We start from the raw sequence: 23,163 nt of genomic DNA, 5'->3' as shown, positions 1-23,163 counted from the left end.
AACCGTTATATTATCCACACTCATTTTTCCAATTATGTATTTATAATAATTATTTCTATTATATATATTTTATTTATTATTTCTTACGTGTTAAACGGGCAATAATTATCAGATAATTATTTAGACAGTGAAGGTTGACGTTAAAACACAGGACGATCAACCGGCCAATATAAAAAAAAAATAATCATCGTGCAAAGAGATTCTAATAATAATCCAACCTCTATAATGTTCAAACTTCAAAACATGACAGCGGGGGACCACGGGTAAAAAATTCTTTTATTTCATTTACCCGTAGTCCCACTCTATAGTAGTGGGTCCACGGGGAAAAATTATTACCCGTAGACCCACAGTGGGTCATAGCGGGGGGACCACGGGTAATACGCCATAAATAAAAATAAGTATTAATTTTATTAACGTATAGTACGTACAACAAGCAACATTTTATAAACATTGTAATTCAATGTCAATCACTAGGATATGAAATGTCATCTCCAGACAACATCAATTACCTACATAAAATTTAGGGTTTAAAATGCAAAAATTAACACTTCGTAGGTACCAACAAGTCGAAATATACGTGCTAGTTATAATATACAGACGACAGTAACATCGCAATTACACATTGAGATTGCACACAGCAAACACAAGGCGAGCGTGTCAAAGGTAACGACAATACAGAGGAACAGTTAGCAATAAGGCGTCGTCTGCTAATAACAACAGTAGCATCTCCGGCGATATCTCAATATCGTAGGTGCGAGTTAATTAACACATGACGCTTGTGGAAATAGAATTCCTGTAAGTGCGGGGTGCGCGCGCGCCCCGGGCACACGCCGCACCCGCTCACCCGATGTTTGTATACAAGCAACGAGACTTCATTACGCCGCTGGCTAATGTATTCAACTTCAGCCTCCACGTTAGCAGCGACACTTCTCGGAATCAATATGCTCCTTGTATGTTTTGATTGGCTGACGCTCGACCCCGCAACCCGAATGCGCCCTTACCCGCCGCACAATAAAACACAATTTCCCGCACCTTCATCCCACGACATTAATGACAATGAATACAACGAACAGATTTCAATGTTAATACTTGACGGGATATTTCCTATAGCGGTAACGACCTCTGCATTGAACTTGTCCAATTTTAGGGTTAACGGGCATTAATTTGTTTTATTATCGGTTTATCGTTTTACAGTTTCCTGTTCTAAACGTTGTGACTCCATATTGTTTCAATCGACAGCTATTTTCACCATTGTTAAGATATTTGATTACTGTTGTTTCTAAGTTTTATATAAATATAATAATACCCAATCCTAAACAGAATCGAAAAAGGAACTCGGTATTAAACATGTACTTAGAGCAAACATCGCATTACTTTGATGAAACTATGGATATTGCAAAATCATAATGTCAGCGTCTGATCTCGCCCCTAAAAATAATAATGTTTCATCTTATAAAAATATTTCCCTTACGACTGTCGTTCTGTATATCACGGTATTTGTCACAGAGGATCACCCTTTATGTTCGTTTCCAGTCAAACCCCTTAGATAAGCGAGCCTTTTATATGCCAAATATAATATATTATGGTTTACATTTCTGACGAAAAATTACTGTGGACATACCTTACCGTGATTAAATCATATATCAGCTCTGTAATTGTTTAAAAATATTAAGATAAAAACTGTTAATTATGATCCCTGAGATATAAGGTCGTCATTAGCAAGACGTTACATCGATAGCCTTTCACCTTCTTCGTGATATTTCAAATTTAATTTATATCATTAACCACATAATTATTATGTAGAGGACAAAGTTCCTTGTTCATCTCCTATATCAAGAAATTGGTAGAGGTTATTTCGTATCACGCGGTTGCTTATCCATGCTTTGATAACTGAGGAGAATACACGAACCATTACTTCCGACATATGAGCAACGCAAAAATATCCGCGCATTATGGGTTATCAGAGGCACAGTCGCGTCTCCCGGCTCCAGTCGTCTATTCACTTGCCGTTCTTATTTAATGGATTGCTCGCTTTCATGTCCACAAACGTACAAGGTTTGCGATCCTCTGATCACGTGTACGAGGAAAACTATTTATATCAAAGAAACGTATTGCAATATTCAAATTCAAAAACGTTTCCTTAACAGCATTTTCTGATACACTCGAGTATGAAACTTCTCACCGATCTGTTTGCACGTCTATAGCTCCCCTTTCATATGAAAGACGAAAACAAACAGAGAATGTGCCAAATAGCAAACAATATTATACGGAATGCACAATAATATCAGTTCCGGCGGCGTGGGTTTTCCTCCCGCGAATAAATATGAAATTCGAAGACTTCTCGCGGGCGAGCAAATATTATGGGAGCTTTGCTTTGGTAAAATGATAACCGTCAAGATTGAAAATTGGGATTTGCTCCCGCGGGCTACGAGGAGCGCTGGTGAATGCTAAAGTACTGCATAACTTTGCTGACATGTCTCATCTTTCGTTAATATTAATATTGTACATTTGAAAACATAAATGGTTATGAATAAAGATATTCATTTCAATGAAATAGAAATTCTTTGAAGGCAACATTTCATTTTAATATGTACTATGAAATTAAATAATAAGTTTCAAGAAAACTAATGAAGGTTCTTTAAAAAATACATATTCATTAAAATTATGTTCATATTATAACGAACTAATAAACCTTAACTCAGTCACCGCAGTCAGTACTTAAAAATAAAGGTTAGATATAAAACAAACCAATCTGTAAAGTATTTTGTAATTTTATTAAAAACATTTCATCTCATCCACAAAACAGTGTAGATGAGATCTGCGCTAGTACAGAGAATGCATCACAAAATTATACAAGTACTAAAAATAAAACATCTACTCGAATGTTATTTGCAACAAATACAAGCGAGTTACTCACACGTACTGTGATTGAATCTGAAGAGTAACGACTCAACAAAATCCAACCGCAATTTTCTGCAATGTCATCGCTGCATATAAAAAGTTATGACCACTGGCAATATTTCCAAGAGGCAGAGCTCGGAGGAAACGATATGCAGTAAACGGTCGGGCGTGAGGTCTCGCGGGGCCACTGCGCCTCCCTGACCCGTCCGATTTTATGCCAATTTTCATAAAAATAAATCTGACTCTCGTTGATTGAACCAGTCGCCACCCCGTGTTCGTGATCGCCTTTCTATTTTATTGTTATTAGCTCAGTCGCAAGGGTACGAATTATTGTTTTGCCATTTGTCCCGAAAATCAGATAGGTGACCGATCTGAAAAACAAATATCAGTTCAAGCTTATACATATTGACAAAGATAGCACAAGAGATTCAATAAAGTTTCAAAGAAAATGATATCAAGAGGGATTAAATATGTGCTTATCTAACTTTTTCATTCATAATAGATATTTATTTTATAGATTAGGATCACATGCTTTTCTTAAACATAGTAAAATTTCAAAGTAACACAATACATTAAATATCTGATTAAAATTAAAATTTGTAAGTAGTCTCTGTACAAAAAGCTAAACATTTTTGGAAGCAGAAAGGAAGTAAATTAATAATATAGACGCAGTACTATTTAGTATTGGATATTATGACGTAGAGAATTGTACGTAACTATTTGTTGAATTGAAGTAATTTCCTACTGCAAATAGCTATTACAAGGTCGTTACCACACACAGGAGCTGCATTATCTATACCTTGCTTGACACTATCCTCTTATCTGATAGCATTTACAAAGTAAACCCTAACATTCAAAGATCGATGTTTAAAAACAGAATGATTGAGAGCTTATCAGTATTGATTAAGTTTATTTGAAGCTCATAAATATTACAATCAGCCTTCGCCTTCAAAAATTAATTCCAGCAAAAACGAGTTATGTGGAGTATTTGGACAAAAGTGCAGACCGTAGTCAAAGAAGCATGGCGGGCGATCGTGATTTATCGTCGGCCGCTTTTGAATATTAAATAATCTTTAATGGGAGCGCATGATCGTCCCATTAGCCGACGTCGTTGCTTTCACGTTTAATAAAGAGTCATTTATAAGCCAGCGACGCTTTTCCCTTATCTGGACGAAGTATGTCGCGCGTCTGAGAGGTGCCGCCCTATCGGAATTAATTCATAATTTTTATCCTTGCTGGGAATAGTAATATTTATTTATAGCTTTGGCATTGTATTTAGTGTTTTATTCGTAATTATAAAGGCTAACGCAAACGAACAAAGAGATAACTGTAATTAATTTTCCCTTGCCAAAGGTTATTTCGACGATAAACGTTAAATCCAAGGTAAAGTTATTCCAATGATATGCAAGTAATATAAATTTGTTAGTAGAGCCCATTTATAAATTGCAGTACACCGTACAATATTATTTGCAATAATTGACATTCTGGATAATTAGTGTCATCATACAGAACGAAAAAGAATATAGATAAAAGCTCGAGAACGCGCTTGTTTTCTTTTCTAATCTGAAAGTTCTGTGAAATGACCTTAACCTTAAATACTTATGTATTTAATTTTGCATAAAGAGATGTATTACCGTATTTATATTGCCTAGATATAATATATCTATGTAATAACATTTTTAGTAGGTAATGTCCTAAATAAATACATTCTATAACCTGCATCATGTTAGTGCTATTTCATAAGAAGAAACGCCAAATATCTGTTATAAGGTCAAAATACTAAAATAAAAATAGATTAAATCGTCTTATATTCAATAATAAAGCTTATAAAGCGACATCAATAAAAATACTTTCCTCTCAAATGAGGTATCGTGGAATCCATGCACATTAAGAGGATGAATGTCCTATGAAAGGCATACAAGATTACTAAAGGCGCATGTCGTCAGTTACGACTTCCTAATGACACTTCGATCGCGAGCGGCACTCATTATCACGGAACATTCAATCGGTTAGCTCGAGTTATTCCTCTTAATATCTCCGCGGCGTGGGCAGAGCGGCCGGGATATCGTCACGTATTCGCGGCAGACCGTCGTAATTATATCGGCGCAATTAAAGAGCAACTAATATATTATAATCGTTCTGTTAGCAACAGTTGTTTTTACCAGAGCTCGGTGAGCCGACGCGGCGCGTTTTGATCGCGTTCACATAACCTCGCCGTAACACCCCATTACTATCGAGATTGACCGACGAGATGCGAGCGATGGAGGAACATGATGTTCTATTATGCGCTACAATCCTGATGTCGTCGAATAGCACCCATTCAGCGTGATACTATTTTCATGTAAAGCATTCATCGACATCATTTTGCTCCGTTTCAATGGGAAATATTGCTGAAGCACTCTTGACGCATAAAAATGTTATGCTCATTCATTTTTATCAAAGTTACTCGTGTTTCAACATCAAAAATAAATGAATCGCGGAGCTGTAATTGTTTTATTCCTACGGAAAATCAATACAATACTACCGTTTATACAATTACAAGGCTATTGTGAGTAGTTAGATAGACAGGAACATTAGGCAGTCAAGTCAATGTGACTGCTTAATAAAAGGGTAGGGTGGGTTTGATTTGCTTGCGAATCATGAGAAAATTATGCCGGAGCACACGTCGAGATCGAGGCAGGCTGCTCTTTGAGAACATCCGACGGATAAGAATAATTACTTGCAATGATTGAACCCTTATAATCTGAGTTTATTTAATAGTCGACAGATGTTAATCGCCGCTCTGACTGTGGGTAATTACGACTTGATATCTAAAAACGTGCAACTTGGAATGGATTTACGTGTTTTAAAGAAGACAAAACAATTTATATCTTCTTCGGCATTTAATTTATTACACATTCACAACTTCGTATATAAATTATCTGTGTGCTATACTGCTTGCATACTGGTTATAAATAATAAAAGTTCATTTACCGTACACCACAAAAACACTACATAGGTATTTTTTAAAGAGATTAACTATTTATACCTACTGAACAATTAATTACATTTGAGAAATTTGTCAATTCTCATAAGCGTATCATATTATCATTATATGTATCTACCTGTTATACCTGGCATATATATTTCTGGAGTAAAAAGTACACCTAACTAACATCCTGTAAAAAGATTTCACACACACATAATGACACTAAAGTTTTATAGCTCTCTAACCATGATATCGATTCTGATTCTTCTTTCGACACCCAGTTAGATACAGTCACATTTTAGCGTCTCAGTCATAAATGCCATACGCGTTCTTGTTGGCGCGCATGTTAATTCTAATCCTTGTTGCATTTAGACCGGGGCGGCCTAGTAATTATGTGCTTTCATTTGTCTGTTTCTCAGAACAAACGAGCGAGGCTCGCCGTGTAAGCTTGCTCCATGTAAAGCAGTTAGCAGTACTCTAATCTCGCTACGCCATTAATTTAAAGAATACGTCTACGTAACCACCTCACCGTCGCCGAAATACAATTCTCCTTCACATTTTCCTATTTGCATATTAAAATAATTTCGAGTAAACGCAATACGTAAGTTGTTTCCGTGCGTAAGGTGCTCTTCGAAAAGAGCATACGCGTCTTTCCTGTTTTGATTAAAAACGAACCTTAATGTGAATACGTTATAACATAAATTGAATTATTGGCATTGTAATCATGCTTTTGTTTATCACCGTAAACGCTAAGAATGATGATAGATAAAGGCTGGTTGCGCGCCCAAATAGATAAACTAGCGTGGAAATTAATGTCTACATTTACTGGTGCATGAAGTTTCTAGTTAATTATATGTTTATAGTTACACATTTATAAAAATAAATTAGTACTACAAAGGGTACCCACTATCATCGAGGAAGGAAATGCATATATTTTATTAATGTTTGATTAAAGTAGAAGACATATCAATATATTTATCATTATTTAAGTAGGTAGAGACATCCATTAAGCGTGAAATTATGGTATAATAATTTACTGGAATACATGGCTTTTCTGAATTTGTTTATCGTAAGGAGTAAATACCTCTGTGATAAATTAATTATGATTTATGTATTACAATTATTTAGTATACTTTTTAATAAGATCTACCTCCGATTCATTTTGGAATAATAATCAAATTTTCACATTATATATTATGTACTTTGACATGATGATGATGACAAGGTAGATTTTTTAAATATAAAAATCCCTATCCCTATCATGAAAGCGCGACAAAAAATTGATTCAATTAAACGCAACATCTATTGCATATGTTAGGGCCAAGTAATCCTGGCTTGATTAATCTTAGCGGTAGCTAATTGTAAAGGGACACGCGTGTGCTCACTGACCGTGGTGTCAGTTTACTTTATGAACAAATTAATAATTACAAGCACAACTTAACAACATTCCCGCAACTGATACGCAATCTAAAAACACTTCTATGAATTACAAATTTTATGATGTCCGCTTTATAATGTAAACTTTATAATTTTATGATATGTTAATTTAACAACTTCACACATTAACTAACTGCCAGATAGGTACACAAAGATTTACGACCATATTTGTTATACTTTTTGTTATCATTTTACGCTCGCTTGCTACTCCATTTGCATACAAACTACAAGATATGTATAAAAGATGATACCTATCTAAGTATGAAATTATTCAATCATACACATTGTGACTCCTTAGTTAGGGACAACGTCATCATTCCGACTGAAATGGCCGTAACTGCGTCTGTATTCATAATCCTTCATTCTAGGCAATTTGATATTTTCCCCTCAGTACAACCCTCCGTAGCGTGTTTAACACTTCACCGATTTTTAACGTTTGTAGTATCAATTAATTAAAGAAAATTGTGGGGAGGAATATTGAATAGCCCGAACAGGTATCCATACCATTATCGATATCACCGTGAAATGTTTAACGTTCAGAACGTAGCGTTATGAAATGAGTGTGAATAATGTTCATATTGTAATGAATGTGGTCACATTTTTTACACATTCCTTGGACGCAGAGCACTGAGCGGAGGGGTGAGGGGCTGGCACCCGGCGTGAAGCGTTCGCGCGTGAAATTATTATCATATAATGCCCCGGCTTTGAACACGGTACGATTATTCAAATGTTCATAGCCTTACTCTACTGCATTCGGATTACGCCGGCGTTCGCAGACATTCCAGAATACTTCGCACCAACGCGACTGTCGGCTACGCTCCTACTAAAATTTGTCAAATATATTCATGTTTAGTGTGCGACTCTTGTCACGTGGGAGATAAGCGAATAATAGAAAACTTTATGTAAATCTAAAGTGGCTATAATGTTGGAGTAACACCTTTATAATATGCGCTTGAGGCGGGATAATGGGAGAAGCGTGAGTTATCCTTGCAGATAAGTCAATGTTGTTTATACAGAGCAAATTATAAGGTTACGAATATAAAATACAATTAAACATTAACAAATTACGCATGATTCCCCTTATGTAGCTCAAAAGCTCTTAGTTTAAAAAAGCTTTTAGAACATAGAGCTTTCTTGCTTTTACAGAATATAACGTGACCTTTAGCATAAAGCGTGAAATACCTATGCGAAAAAGCTCACGTGATAATACTTTATGTACCTGTTAATTCTACTTAGGAAATTTAGTAACAACTGAAGGTATTCTAATATTTTCATAGATGTTACGAAACAGGCTAATAACCATACGACAACCAAATTTCCACACACAGCAACCAAATTAAGGGGGAAATTCAATTATAAATAATGGTAAACTTAAATAAACTTGTTAAAGTTGACCCTCCCGTGACTCCGTCTAAAGTTAGTAAGTGGGAGGCCCGAAGACGTAAACCAAGTGTTATCTACGAGTGTATTTTGCTTTGGACTCTTTATGAGTTTCAAACGGGATCCGTCACGCGACGTTAACTCGGTATAGAAGTGATAAAGTGGCCGCTAATCTGTGCTATTCGGGTCACATTTAGTACATTTTATTAATCACAAAGCTTACAAATTACGTCGCACTTCCTGCGCGGTGACACCTTGATTCGGCGTATGTTAATTTTATTGTCTCTATTGTACAATTTGGACGTTGTTGGGGTTGAATGTGCATATTTAAATAATTTAGATTTTGTTGATCTCAAATATATAATTAATATAAAAGTTAAAATGCTTTTAATTAAACAGTGTTCTGCTGGGTTCAATCAATTTTCTTGCATTAATAAATGGATAAGCTGTAATTTTAGTGCGAAGATAAATCGTTATCCTACTACATGACTGAAACTGAAAACATTAGAAATAAATATCTAATCTTTTCCCTACTTTCGGCGATAAAAAAAGCTCGTCATAAACGAATCAATTTGAATACACATCAGGTATTACCTGTAATAATTTGGACTTCACCTACCTTCTAGCGTCCATATAGTACAAATAATTTAGAACACCAAATTACCTTAATTCAAAAGGACATCATGATATGCTTCCCATATGGCATGTTAGCTTCATGTCCCATTTCCATTATCATAACCCATATTATTTTCATGTTTATGCTCAATTTTGTACTTTTAATCGCAAAATTTACACTTAAACGTGGGGTTCTCCACATGACGCCTTATGCAAAGCAGGTGCTACCTGATACGTAGTATTACGTTCAGCAACAAAACATACCAAGTGTTTAACATAATGCTTTTCAAATTTACTTCTTAACTCTTAAGCCGTTCAGAACATTATCGCTCATTAGACTTCCACATTGTTATCTCTCGTTATATCAGTTACAAATATTAAAGTGTAACAATTAATTGTATGTGTTAATACATAAGTCACATTTTTGTAGTTCGCCAGGGGCACGTTATTTACAAGCATAACGAATCTTATCAGCCACTTATCGCAACCCGTACATAAAAAAGCCCTAGCAGCGTGAAAAACGTAGGTACTAAATATAAAATGGCAGTAAAAAGCAAGTAATTGTGTACCTATGTACATACTTATTAGTATTTGGAGATAAAATGAAGTTGGCCCGCTTTGGGCAATTTATTGGGGTAAGTTATGGGCGACGCGCGGGCTCGAGCGCCTAATTTATTCGCCGTGCACATAAATTACTTGATTATGAATTCAAGTTAACTCCACTGAGTTATTCGTTTGTTGTTGTAGATTGCGCTTTGTTACAAACAATGATAATAACGCTTTACTTCTTCCATCTTCCCAAGATAATTAAAGGCTTGATATATTTATCTGTATTACAAGCGGCAATATAAATGTAGGTACAGATGCTAAATATTATCTTTTGAGTAACAATCTAACAATTTTGAAGCTTCAATAAATAAAGATAATCAATCATCTATTTTTCATTAATTATATTTAAAATTTAATTATAATAATAATGCAAGACTTACTCAATAGCTAGCATGTTTGCGCTATCTTTAAAATATTAGGAAAATAATACAAAGAACAAACACTAAAAGATTTAGCAGTCGCATTAGGAGTGCACAGACAACATAATGGTTTGCAAACGCGACAAGTTAAGAGCGAAAATAGGAGCAATCTCATAAAAAGCAATAGTGGGGATTATGTTGAACACCGATGGTAACACGGAGCTGTTTCCCGAGCGGCAGTAACGCGCCGCAAGTCGCTGCAGCGCGGAATAATCGCGGATACCCATAAAAGATGTAATTTCAGATAAGCTGAAACGGACGAGCCCCGCCCTCTCCCACCTGCCCCCATCGCCCCCTGCTTACTTTCTAATGACTAATTATTATGCTGTGCGTTGCGTTTACGTCAGTTAATGCCTACCCAGTACACCTACCTGCTTATTCTTACCTCGGGGTTGCGGTAGGTCATCAATCTGCACGAACATATCATGACTGTTTTTTTGTTTTCCGCCCGGGTTTCAGGCTTTTCATGTTCATGATGCTTACGGTTGAAATGTTTTATTTGTATCTGTTATGTTGTGAAAACATTAATATCTATCTACTAATTATAACATAGTTTATATAAAATGTTGGGTAAATGGCGGTAGTTACGTTTCTTTATATACAGGGTGTCCCGCTATTGGTATACTAAGCGCGAAGAGACTTGTAGTTTTGCATACACTGATCACGTAAAAAATACTTAAACAACAAAATTACGTCAAAAATTTTTTGCTAAATTTTTCCTGAAAATCCATGTTTTCTTCTCTAGCTTCGCGCAGCCGGCATATACCGCTTCTCTAATGTGAGCATTTTGTCTATGAAAACATAATATTAAACGATAGCTCATGTGCTGGTGACAAAATTGGGCGGGTTGCTTGTTATGGGTGTACACATAGACTTTTAAGAATTCATCTACTTGAAAAATGCGTCTGGAATTTTTTAAGTATTTTTTACGTACTTAGCGTATACAAATCTATAACCTCCTTTGGACTTAGTATACCAACAGTGGGACACCCTGTATACCTAAGTTTCATTTCCATTATTAAATATTTCAGATTCCCACTAATAAAGAGCTTTAAGCTTGCGCGCTTTCTATTTTCAGATTGACAAAAAATAAGTGGCAACCTACTATTTTTTTGTATATTTTTGTTATTATCAAAATTAACTTATTTTAATAAGTAAACGAATCAATATAAGTAAAAAAATAGAACACCGTTGTTTCATTAAATTCACCAACTTTGTTTTCACATACCTACTTATGGGATGGTTGTTACTATCTAACAAATCCTCTCTTTACATGTTTATTTACATTTTTCATAACAGAATCAATTCATAATCAATTAAACACAAACATATCAGGTACTCGCTACATAACTTTTGTTATATAATTCTACTAGCGGTCCGCCCCGGCTTCGCCCGTGGTACCTACATGTTTAAACTATCCTATCTCTCAAGTTGGATCGAACTACACATGGTGTGCGAATTTTATTATAATCGGTTAAGTGGTTTAGGAGTCCATTGAGGGCAAACATTGTGACACGAGATTTATATATATTAAGATTACAAATAGAACTCCGCAGACTTTAATTGACAGAAATAATCAGCATTGGTACAAATTATGAAATGGCCTGCAGCATCGTTTACGCATAATGAAGCCGTGGTCAAGACGAAGCCTGGTCTGGCGCCGCCGTCCGATCAGCCGATACACCGTCGTCGGCCGATGTGTGATACCGCAGTATTAACATACCGTTCTCACCGCGACTCATTATCACTGATTAACCCTCTTACTAATGTAAGCACTATGCTTTTCTATCTAATAAGCTTGTAAGGGAATGCTCTCTTACATAGATAGTACGAATATCTAACGTGGTTGCTCGAATTACTAATTAGTAATAATATTAGCTCAACGTGTCTCCTTTAATTAAACGTGAAAAACTGTTGAGGCATTTGATGTAAGGCGGGTTGATTTTATTTGGAATGCATGTTTCTATAATCTGTTATTTGAATAAATATTTTTAGTTGTCACCACGCCATTTCTACGAAAGATTAATTTTCTACATTAATAGTTCAAATGATAAGACTCATGTTACATTAGCTGAAAAGTATCTAAATAAGTATTCATCTGTCTTTATCGTATCGCAAATTGAACAAAACAATACGTTGAACAAGAACATCGTCCTTCAGTAATAATAGCCGAATCGTACAAATATCCCAAGCTCTAACGGAACCAACATATTGGCATATGTTCGTGACTAGTTTACGAGTGCTACGACATTGCATATTAATTGTCGCTATCGAGCACATCGCTACGACCTAGCCTATGTGCAGTACAAACGCGTAACGTATATTATACATATTATGTGAAACGTGAATGCAGCTTTCTAGTTTCTACCCCGTAATAGCTCCTAACCGTTCGCAATGATGCATCGCCGTTGGAACAACAGAATTAAAGCAGTTCACCAACACCACGGTAACTCTTACCTAAACCTTTGTTACGTGTACATATTTCAAATGTTACGCAATATTTGATTGTACGCTATGAAGTAATATCGGGCCCGATAAATCTGTACTGTGAAATCATTGTAACTTGATCAGATAGAGATAACAACGTGTACCAATCAATAGCTTTGCTAAAACAAGGACAAGAAACTTATTTAGCTAAAGCGTTGCTTAAAGCATTATTTATTTTAATTTAATTATTAACTAGCTGTGTAGGTTGTTTATTACGCACGCGACGATTAAATTAAATGTATCTTAATCAATGTTATGCTAAGACAATTTGATATCTACGACTGGCAGGTACATAAATTGAGAGGTGAATAACGTCACGTATCCATTACTCGTAATGGCTGGTACTAGAGTCTAGAATACTATTTTCATCAATATTGTATATGAGGAAAATGAGTTAGCTCCCTCTCGGTTAGTGCAATTCTCTTATTCAATTGTCCGGTATCAAGTATGCAAAATGACATATAGTTAGCGAGCTCGCTATAGCCCCGCACAGCAATAGAGTGAACGCATTCTAATATGCAAATGTATTTAAATGCTGAGCCCTCTTCATTACGGCCGTATCGATCTTAGATATACAATTTGTAACTTGATAGGTACCCAAAGTCCTACAAATCAGACGATACAAAGTACGATCGTCTTCTGTTCGCAGTTATTTTGCATGTAAACGGCGGCTGATTTAAAGTCATTGATTTAATTTATGTGTCAGTCACTATAGTTAAGATTATGAACAACATAATATTTTCTAGCCACTTTATGCATAGCGATGTTTGAATTTAAACAACTATATTATATTCTTAGCTCATATCGTGTGTATCTACGCACTGTAAAAGCTGTTATCGTGTGCATTAAAAACATGATTAAAATTAAGCAAAGGTTTAAAAAAATTATGAAATAAGAATTTATAATAATAGGAGCAGTTTTGTTTATAGCATTCATTAAACATACTTACAAACATTACATCCAATTTAATTGCATACTAGTCCATTGTTATCAATATCTCGCGATGTAGGTAGGTACATAAATTATAAAAGTCTGCTCTTATAAAATTTATTAGTATGGTTCATAAAAATAAATAGAAAACAAAACTCATATGCAAAATAAACAAATTCTTCGCTACCTGGTTTAAGAGAATCGAGTCCTTAGCGATCGTTAGTATTCACTAAGCTAACTAGCTACGGGTCCAATCAGATTAATCTTAAATATTTATTGCACATAGCCTATTGGTAGACGGAGTTGTGCTAAATTAGTATGACGATGCATACACTGATGGTGAAGAAAACGGTAGTTGTTGCGTCAACTGCGAATGTGGGTGGCCGCTGACTGACTGACTGATTAAGTACTTGATGAATATTAATACGAGTAAACGATTACTTTCACGACTAATTATTTTACAATCAATACATGCGTGTGAATATTTTTCACGGAGCTCGAGCGTTTACATGGTTTAAGTTACATTAATATATTAGTTCGGTTGCGAGCAAACAGCTTATGAGTCAAAAGTTCAAGTAGTGTCAATATACAATGAAATGACATCATAGGTGTGCATGTATTCATTGGTGTGTATTTCTTGTATACAAAGCCGGTGATAAATGTTACTATAGATAATACAAAGATTCCATTGTTTTAAATATTATATAGCATTTACGCTAATAAAGAGCTCTATCCGTATCAGGAATCGATTAGTTACCGACTAATCCGTAACCTACAGCGGAGTTAAAAAGAATAAGAAAAACTGCTCCACCTGTCGAATCTGATAACAGCGTTTTATTTAAATTTCTTTAGTTCGCGACTCAAAAAGAAACATAAAGTTGTATTTGTGTCTTATTAAAAGAAATTTATAGTTTGAGCATAGACGCTGATTGACCTCGGTCACTGGGTGCCTGCATGCAAATATGAGGCATATAGCCTTACTCGACGATGTGCATTCTTTATCAATATAATGTATTACGGTCTGATTCGTTGTTATTATATTTTTAATATTGAATATTTAGTAAGTATTTTAATGATACATAGTAGTAGAGCATAATTTATAAAGAGTGAAAATATATTTATATGTTTTGTTGTCGAAGTATCTACTTATATCGTATAAGTACCTATTGGACAATTTTATTGTTATACGTACACATATTTATTGTCACGATCAATTTACACTGCAATATGTATTATAATATCTTTCTATGGCCAACTGATAAAGTAAAAATTCAACGTTCAGTAAGACAGGATAAACATAAGTAAAACTATTAAATGCACACTAGCTATTGTCTTTTTTTTTTTTTTTTTGTGTGGTGTCTCTCAATGTTAGCCAGAAGGGCTTCTACATTTTAACGCGGACGCGGGGGTGAACTGAAGGTTCACCCTGGTAGCGACATGCACAAGGGCGTCCCCCCTTGACGGGGACCACGAACCTCGGCTTGAGCTGTCGCTTGAGTGGAGGAGGCCAGAAGGGCCCTAATCGGACGGGCGCTCACCCGGGTGGGCGCGGGAACGCGGAACAAGGGACCTCGTCTTCGCCGGCGAAGACGGTGTACGCTTTCTGCTGTGGTGTGTGCGGTGTCGCGGTTGTTTCGACGTTGGGCTTCAGTCGCCGCGTCTAGCCGTGCGTTAGCTTTGGTAATGTCGTCGTCGGAGTCGTCCAAGACGTGTCTCGGCCGCCTGCGACGACGAGTGGGATCGGGATTCGCGACGTATGCGATGGCCTTTGTCACCAATGGGTTGGGGTGGTTTTTAGCCTTGTCGAAGTAGCGCTTAGACGCTTGCTTCATCCATTGGGCTATGGTGGGGAGTTCTAGGTCCCTATGTAGGTCCACGTTACGCACGAACCAGGGCGCTCCAGTCGCCGTTCTCATGAACCGCGACTGAATCGTCTGGAGCTTGTGTATGGAGCTACTAGCTATTGTCATGAATAAACTTATGCCCTTAACTGATAATATATCAATAGACGTTGTTATGAATATGATCACAATTATAAAAGAGTGATAAGTTTAAATAAAATTCACATTAATAAAAAGTTCAGAAATAATGCATTGCAAGGTGCGCTAGCGCACGTGTCTTACGCCCGCGGCTCCTATGCACGTTTTCGAATTCGAATCCGTGTCATACATCTTTACGCCTGTGCTACAACAATAATATTTGTAAACTGGACTCTAGAACCCGCGCTTAAGAACGATTTGAATAATAATGATAAAGGAAATTGATATTCAAAATAATATCACCTCGGGGTTAAGACGATACACAAAAAAAAATCCACTGCTTGGCGGGCGGAGTCTAATAGCTCGCTATCGCGAACGCGGGTGTGCGCGAAGTCATTCTTGCATACTCGCCGCGCTGCCGCTGGCCGACTCGGGACAAACATGTATGGAGTCGTCATACAGTTATAATATTGTTATACATATGTATATTTAATTGTTGATTTATTGGTTTTATTTTCTTGCTTATAAACACAAAATTATCTTCTTTTTAACAACTACTTAGACATTATTAATAATTATTAATTATTATTATTTCGTAATGTTTACTTTATTACAAAATAATACAGGTTATAAATAATCTTTAAAATAACAAAAAATATTGTTACTCTGAAAAAATGAAATGGTACCTAATTACGCGGACTACTGAATTGATTTAGATAGAATTTGATGCTGACGTAGATATTACATCATGCCCAGAAATGAAAGGTACTATTTCTGAAAGAAGTTATAAACCCTAATTCTTCTCAGTCAAAGTCAAGAGTGGAAGATATCGCTAATACAGTAAAACTGATGCGAAACTTTGGATGTTAATTTGTATATTTTTTTGTTAGTTGTTACTTAATCACGTCAAGACTACATTACCAATTTTGATAAAATATAGCTAATTGCCTGGATTTACACATAGGATACTTTTTATCCGAACTGAACACTTCTGTGGGATAAAACAGGATTCACGATATAACCTAATTCCACGCGGGCAAAGCCGCGGTCGGAATGATATTTTTTTAAATAAAAAATTGTTTAAAAAAACACAAAATATATTGACGCATGTATTTATTTTTTGCACTCTATTATAATTGTAATTATTCATTACAAATAATCAAAATAAAATAGCCAGAACAAAGTTAGGCCCTGGTAGGATAGGTAGGCAGGTACAGCAATGTGAGACGAACACTGGCTTATTTATACCAATAATAATGTATTATAAACATTAAATTAAGTTTACTTTCTAACAACAAAAATACATAATATTAGCTAATGTGAAAACGAATCAACCAATCATCCCACAACAATGAAATGTGCACACAAATATTCATCCAAATCGGTTCATGTGATTAGGAGGAGTGACTGCAGCGCCATCCTCCGGGCCCAATTGTGTTTCCAGATCACCCAGGAACTCAATTTAATATACTTACACAAAATTTTTCGAAATGAAAACTCACATTACTATGTAAATATGAATATAAACCGGTTTTAGTACTAAGCAATTTCCCGCACAGGTGTAGTAAGTATAAATGAAATAAATATCAACATCAAATTCTTTATACAACATACTTATCTACCACCTACTAAGAAATTCTTGAAATTTTTTCGTATTTTTTTAAAATATAATACTACTCCAACGAGCTCCTGTTCCATAATTCCATATTACGTCCACCATACTTCCACTAAGTTCACCATGATTTTTTATTTCTTTGCACTTTGTTGCTTTTTGCTAAAAATGGAATCATGCGATAAAACCAGTAGAGCGTTGATAACATACATTTTTGACTGAATAAAGGTACTTACGAAGGAGTGGGTTCACATTGTGAACAATCAGTGGGTTTATTTTCCTTCTGGATTCCGGATTTCTGAAAAGATTATTTATGCTATAAATGAAAAAATCTTACACATTCGTTATGTACTTAAAACAGGGGTACATATCAAACATCGTCTATAATACAATTATCATCAAATTTAAAATAAAACCAACTTACTTCATTAATTTGTTCCAATTGTAAGCATTCTTTTTCCTCCAACCTTTATGTTTCTTCTTCTTATTTTCTTTATTGTCCCCATTTGTCTCATTTTGTCTTATCGTGTTGTCACCCTTTTTTACGATTGCGCAAGCGATACAAGTTCCCCGTGTGACGGCCGTAGCGGGAATGACTCGTGCAGCGATCGGGGTAGGAAGGTACAGGGCGGCTCTCGCTATATTGGCTGGTCAGGCGCTAATTTCAAGTATTTCTTGTTTATTTCAAAACCATCGCATATTTCAAAATTCTAAATCGGTAGACGTATAGGTTGTATATTTTATAATTAATATCCAAAAAGTCGTAACTTTACGTTTGTTATTTTGAAGATGCCAGAGATTAAAAAAAAATAACAATGAGAACTTTGTATTTTTTTTCTATCGAGAAAATATCATGGAATCATGTTTCTAAAACGGTAGACGTATTGTGTTACTATTGAACTTTCTTGTCAAGAATTTTCATCACGACAACTTTAATAATATAAAAATTACGAAGGTTTAAAAAGGGCCGTAAATGTTAGAAAAATTAATTCATCACCTTAACGATTACCGGTGCGCGCATGCGCCCCAGATGGCGGGATAAACCGACGTTTGTTTCCGCAGTGATATCTGAATTAAACGATATAAAAGGCTCGAAAGGTGTTCATTATCATGATTTATTCAAGAAAATAATTCTTGCGCTACCCCCATTGTGTCTACCGATAAGCATTTCAAATTAAGTGGGCTCACGAAATTTGATAAAAGTTTGTGAACTCGAACCGAGTGCAACCTCACCTCAAACAATAGTAGGGTCAGAAAAACAGTGCAGACTGACCATGGGAAATTGAGTTACACTGTTTATTGCGAAGCTTTTAGTCGAAGATACTATAAACTTGATTAATATACTCGTACTTTTTGATAACAATGATGTTCATTGGTTCTATTTCTTAAAGGTAGATATCATTTTAATTATTTTCGCTGTAATAATTCACTAAAAAAGAACAGAACAGGAGGATCTTTGCAGATAAAGCGCTGCTCAGTTTAAAACGATTTACGGAGAAATTAGCAACATAATATACATTGTCAGTAAAAAAAAGTAGAACGTTAAAGAGTGAAGGCTCGCAAGTCGCAAGGTGACGGTGTATAGCAGCTATAGCGGCGCGGCTAGAGCGTCGTCCATCTCGCAGCTCGCCGCATTGAGTACATTCCCGTGTAAGTTTTTACACCTATTATTTTATGTGTCGGCAAGTAAAGTTCGGTACGTGAGTTATAAACTCGCTCGCGCCTCTCTCGCCCCTACTTTATAGGTATTAACGACTTGTCCGAGAGTTTTCTTATAAATAAATTTGAAGGGTAACAAGGCTCGCTTTTGTCGGATTAGTGGAGTGGATCTTGTTTCACTTTGTTGCGAAGCCTCTTCTATTTTTTCGAGCCGGAAATTCACCAAGAGTAATGCCCCTTCGATTCATTTGTTAATTTAAAGTTTGCTTGTCACCGTTGTAATAGCACAGCGATTTATTAGACCACACATGAAAGTTTTTGTTTTTATCTATTAGTTCAATAATTCGAAGAAATTAAATGTTAAAGAAATTTTGTAAAATAGTAATTTATTTCTTAGCAATTACAATCAAAGTCCTAATAATAGACAAGCCTTGAAAAAACGCATTTAGGTTTATCCATCAATTAATTAGAACAAACTATAATTTAAATAAATGGCAAGTTAGTAAACGTTAATATATTTACCCGTTCAACATTAAGTAATATTATCTTAAAGAAGTAAAAGCCTCAAATCAGAGGATCTCGTGACATTAAGCTATAACGTGAAGCAGACTATAAAAGCGGACATATGGAAGTTAAGAGCTTGCCTGTAAAATATCAGGGCTGTAAAGTAAATGCAATGGTAGCGGCCTGCGACGTGCCTATTGCTTCTGATGCGTGCTTACTATGCTATATTCATCTCTATATCACTGAAAAATCTACATTGTAGCGTGCACAAAGGGTGTTTTCCCTCGAGCTCGTTAGAATACGCTTTTATTAAATAAAAGTTATTTTTAACCAGTTATTACCACAAAATGACAATTTATGAGTGCACTTTGTGGTTTCAAATATCTCTAATGGAGTAACAGTGAGCCATTTCACATCTTCCCCTACGAGCCGTATTATTATGTCTTCGCCGAAAATAACTGAACATAAATACAAAAACAATGTGAAACCACTTAAAGCGAATAAAATATACACGTCCACTTCAACTCAGTAAAATGAATTTATTAATAACGAAGACAATGAACGTCTGAAACGAACATTTTATTTTTTGTATTTTTAATTGTCCTCTGAACGGCAGCGAAGACGCATTAGAAGAACGAAAATAAACTTCAGATCATATTCGACACCCGCCGCGGCCACCGCTTCCCGCCTCGCGCCTCTCATTGTTCATACATTGTGCGCTCTTCCTCCGCGAGTTCATGTTAGCGTACAGTAAAACTGTCACAAGTTAAAATTATTACCTTAACCTTTGCGGGTCTCCCAAGAAATAATTATTGAATTGTAATTTCACGATGTGTCGCCGACTTATAGCTGGGACTGCAGTTCTTAGATGATATCTTAGCCGTAATTAAAAATCTTGTCGTGACATTCAGAGCCCCGTCCCGCCTCCGCACTCTTCTGCCTCTTTCAATATTGTTGGCGATTGAATCGCAATTAAATGTAACGAATCAAACTATACTTTATTAAAGAGGGCTCATAGCTCAAAATGGAGAGGATGAATATCGCGCGGCAGAATCGAACGTGCTCCCGTCGAAATGCCAACCATTTTATTTATTCGCCTTAATTATGTATCTTGTCTTAATTTACGATTGGATCATACGATAATCTGAAACTTAATTTATTATAGATGCTTAGGTATTCCAGTCATTTCCATAACGAGATTTAGGATTACAGAGAATGATGTCGAGCTCGGTGCTCAGTGTAACGATTAAACGTATTATCGTCATTTATTCGCATTTCGCAATTAAGTGAAGTCGAGGAGAGCAGTGCGGAGCGGCGCTCGACGCTCGGCGCTCGATGCGCGGCCTTCGATAGCGTCATCGCGTTTAATTTTGTTATGTGTCGATGGCATGACGGCCGACGTCGCGATACGACCACTGTCCGCAGATAGCTTTAATGAAAGTAATGGAGGTTTATTAGCGATACGTCGACGACTCTTCTCCCCGTGCGCAGCTCGTCTATAGCAATAGATGGGAAATCAATGCAAAACGTGCCATGAGAACAAAGAGAGCCACATTTGCTAATTACCTACGGTTTTGCTCGTGTCGTGCTCACAGACGCCGGGTCGTGAGCTCTCGAGATATGATGATAACACATTCATAAATAATTAGAGCGAAATTTTCTCATTTGTAAGACGGTAGTCATGATATTTGGTAGCAGAGTTCTCTGTTCTCGGAATGCTCAGATCTAGATAAATGTTGTACGACACGCCTGCGCGTCTTTTTATTTTGTTTCACATCGAGATGTATTTGCGACAGCGCAACAGGACCTATTAGTTACTAGTTACGGCACAATTGTAATTATACTCTTTTATGTTGGGAACAAAGTATTGTTAACAATACTTGTTGAAGTAAACTTTCACTTAAAATATTTACGTTGAGGTATTTTGGTGTCAGTGCTTACAAAATTAAATAGCAATGTTTAACCGGTATTAAATCTGTCCCACAATAATTACAATTATCAAGTTCAAGTTTTAAAATGCTGATTGCCGTGAAACAAATATGAAATGTCTTGACACGAGGTGAGAGGTGGAAAGTAATTTAAATAATTAATTAATTGATTAACACACAATTTATTGTATAAATTATTTTTATACAATAAGAACTCGACAATTCAATAATTTGTATAGGTAACCAATATTTAAAATTATACATCGTATTGTTGTATTCCCATTGTTTTCTTCAACCAATTAATCAAAAATTCTGTAGGAATTATAAATGAAATTATTTATTTCGTACAAAATGCTTAATTTTCAATAAGACACAGTTGTACCTACATGAAGATAACCAAAGCTTGATAAAGAACAGATAAGAAAAGAAAAAAGGATTTTAAAAATGTGTTGTGTTTTGTTTTTAAACTTTTTATATTCGACTTGCTATACCAACTAGATTATAAAAAGTAAATACCTACACCTGTTAAAAATATCACTTGATTTATTATTGGTAAAAATTGTATTGGTATCTACTATTTTTCTTAGTGAACTATTTCAATTAATTTAAAAACACAGTCCAAATAAGTCATCACCGAAGACAGGGAAAATATCCAAACACAAATTAAAAAAAATCTTTATTGAATTTTCTGCTTTATTTGTCATACCAATAGATAATATAAGTAAGTCTTACATGACATTAAAAACAAGGACTTAATATTATTATTTTTATAGAGTGTCCAGTGGTTAATAGCGAATGTAGAGTTAATTTGTCATAACTTCAGAGGATCACTTAACTATTCGAATCGATTATTTTGCAATTACCAGCATTCAACAGTTACCAGCTATATGTATAAATTTTACATTACCTACTGGAATATATATTCCTTATTGCACTACTTTTGTATGTAGAGGATCTACTTCAATATTTGCTAAAATACTTTTATACATAATATTTGGTTAAGGTCATTGTAGATAATATTCAATAATAAAAGTACCAACAGTAAATATTTTATAACACAATACCAATTTATGCTTTAAATTGAGGTCCAAGTCACGGTCTAATCCACGCAATAAGAGATCGTATTTCAGTGTCTGTTTGATATTAAACCGAACGATATTATCATGTATTCATAAAATCGAATGTCTGTTAAGTACATAATTGTATGTTGCATTATTACTGTCTTTGTAGAATACAAAGATGAGCACTATAAGGCATTCTACTTAAATGCTATAGTCGGTACTTGCTCAACAAGGCTAACTCACGACATAAACTCAATTTTATTAAGCCCAATTAAAACGCTATTTCAATCCAATGTATATATATTACATGTGACATTACTATCAAACGAAACAGATTGCACAGTAAACTAACAAATAAATATTTTTAACACCGAAATCACGACTGCGTTTGATCTCTGATATACGAACTGTCGGTTTAAACTAACTTCTGAATCGATCAATTTATTAAATGTTTACAATTTCCTGTTGAAGTTTTCTCCTTTGTAAATCTTTTGTTGAAAGCCAATTAATTAACGTAATATTCTATTAAAAGCGTAAATCATGAAGGAGATAAATGGATTTCGATAATTGAACGAAATCATTGGAAGGACTCGAGCATGGTTTTTGCTCAGTCACTTTTCGTAGATTAGAATTCTTCAAGCGTATCCAATTGTTATGGGCATTATAATCAGTTC

At 35.4% G+C, this 23,163-nt stretch overlaps 2 long non-coding RNA genes across 11 annotated transcripts in view; both read right to left on the bottom strand.

Moving 5' to 3' along the window:
• Positions 1-23,163, bottom strand: part of LOC149490469 (uncharacterized) — a 186,355-nt gene that overhangs the window by 102,619 nt on the left and 60,573 nt on the right. For 2 of the 10 annotated variants that reach the window (XR_016316856.1, XR_016316853.1), the window contains exon 3: positions 2,759-3,272. The exons of the other annotated variants lie outside the window; for them this stretch is intronic. This is a non-coding gene — a long non-coding RNA (uncharacterized LOC149490469). Of the gene's footprint in view, positions 1-2,758; positions 3,273-23,163 lie in introns of those variants that run through there. 10 annotated transcript variants of the gene reach the window in all.
• Positions 16,824-18,332, bottom strand: LOC149490471 (uncharacterized). The gene is made up of 3 exons (XR_016316858.1): positions 17,762-18,332; positions 17,574-17,635; positions 16,824-17,499 (listed from the first exon to the last, which is right to left on the bottom strand). It is a non-coding gene; the product is annotated as an uncharacterized LOC149490471 (long non-coding RNA).

This window comes from Colias philodice, chromosome 2 (assembly GCF_061535455.1).
Source record: "Colias philodice isolate Cphi_HAF_F1 chromosome 2, ilColPhil1 Martin Lab GWU primary, whole genome shotgun sequence".
Classification (NCBI taxonomy): domain Eukaryota; kingdom Metazoa; phylum Arthropoda; class Insecta; order Lepidoptera; family Pieridae; genus Colias; species Colias philodice.
This window is presented reverse-complemented; position numbering and strand designations above follow the sequence as displayed.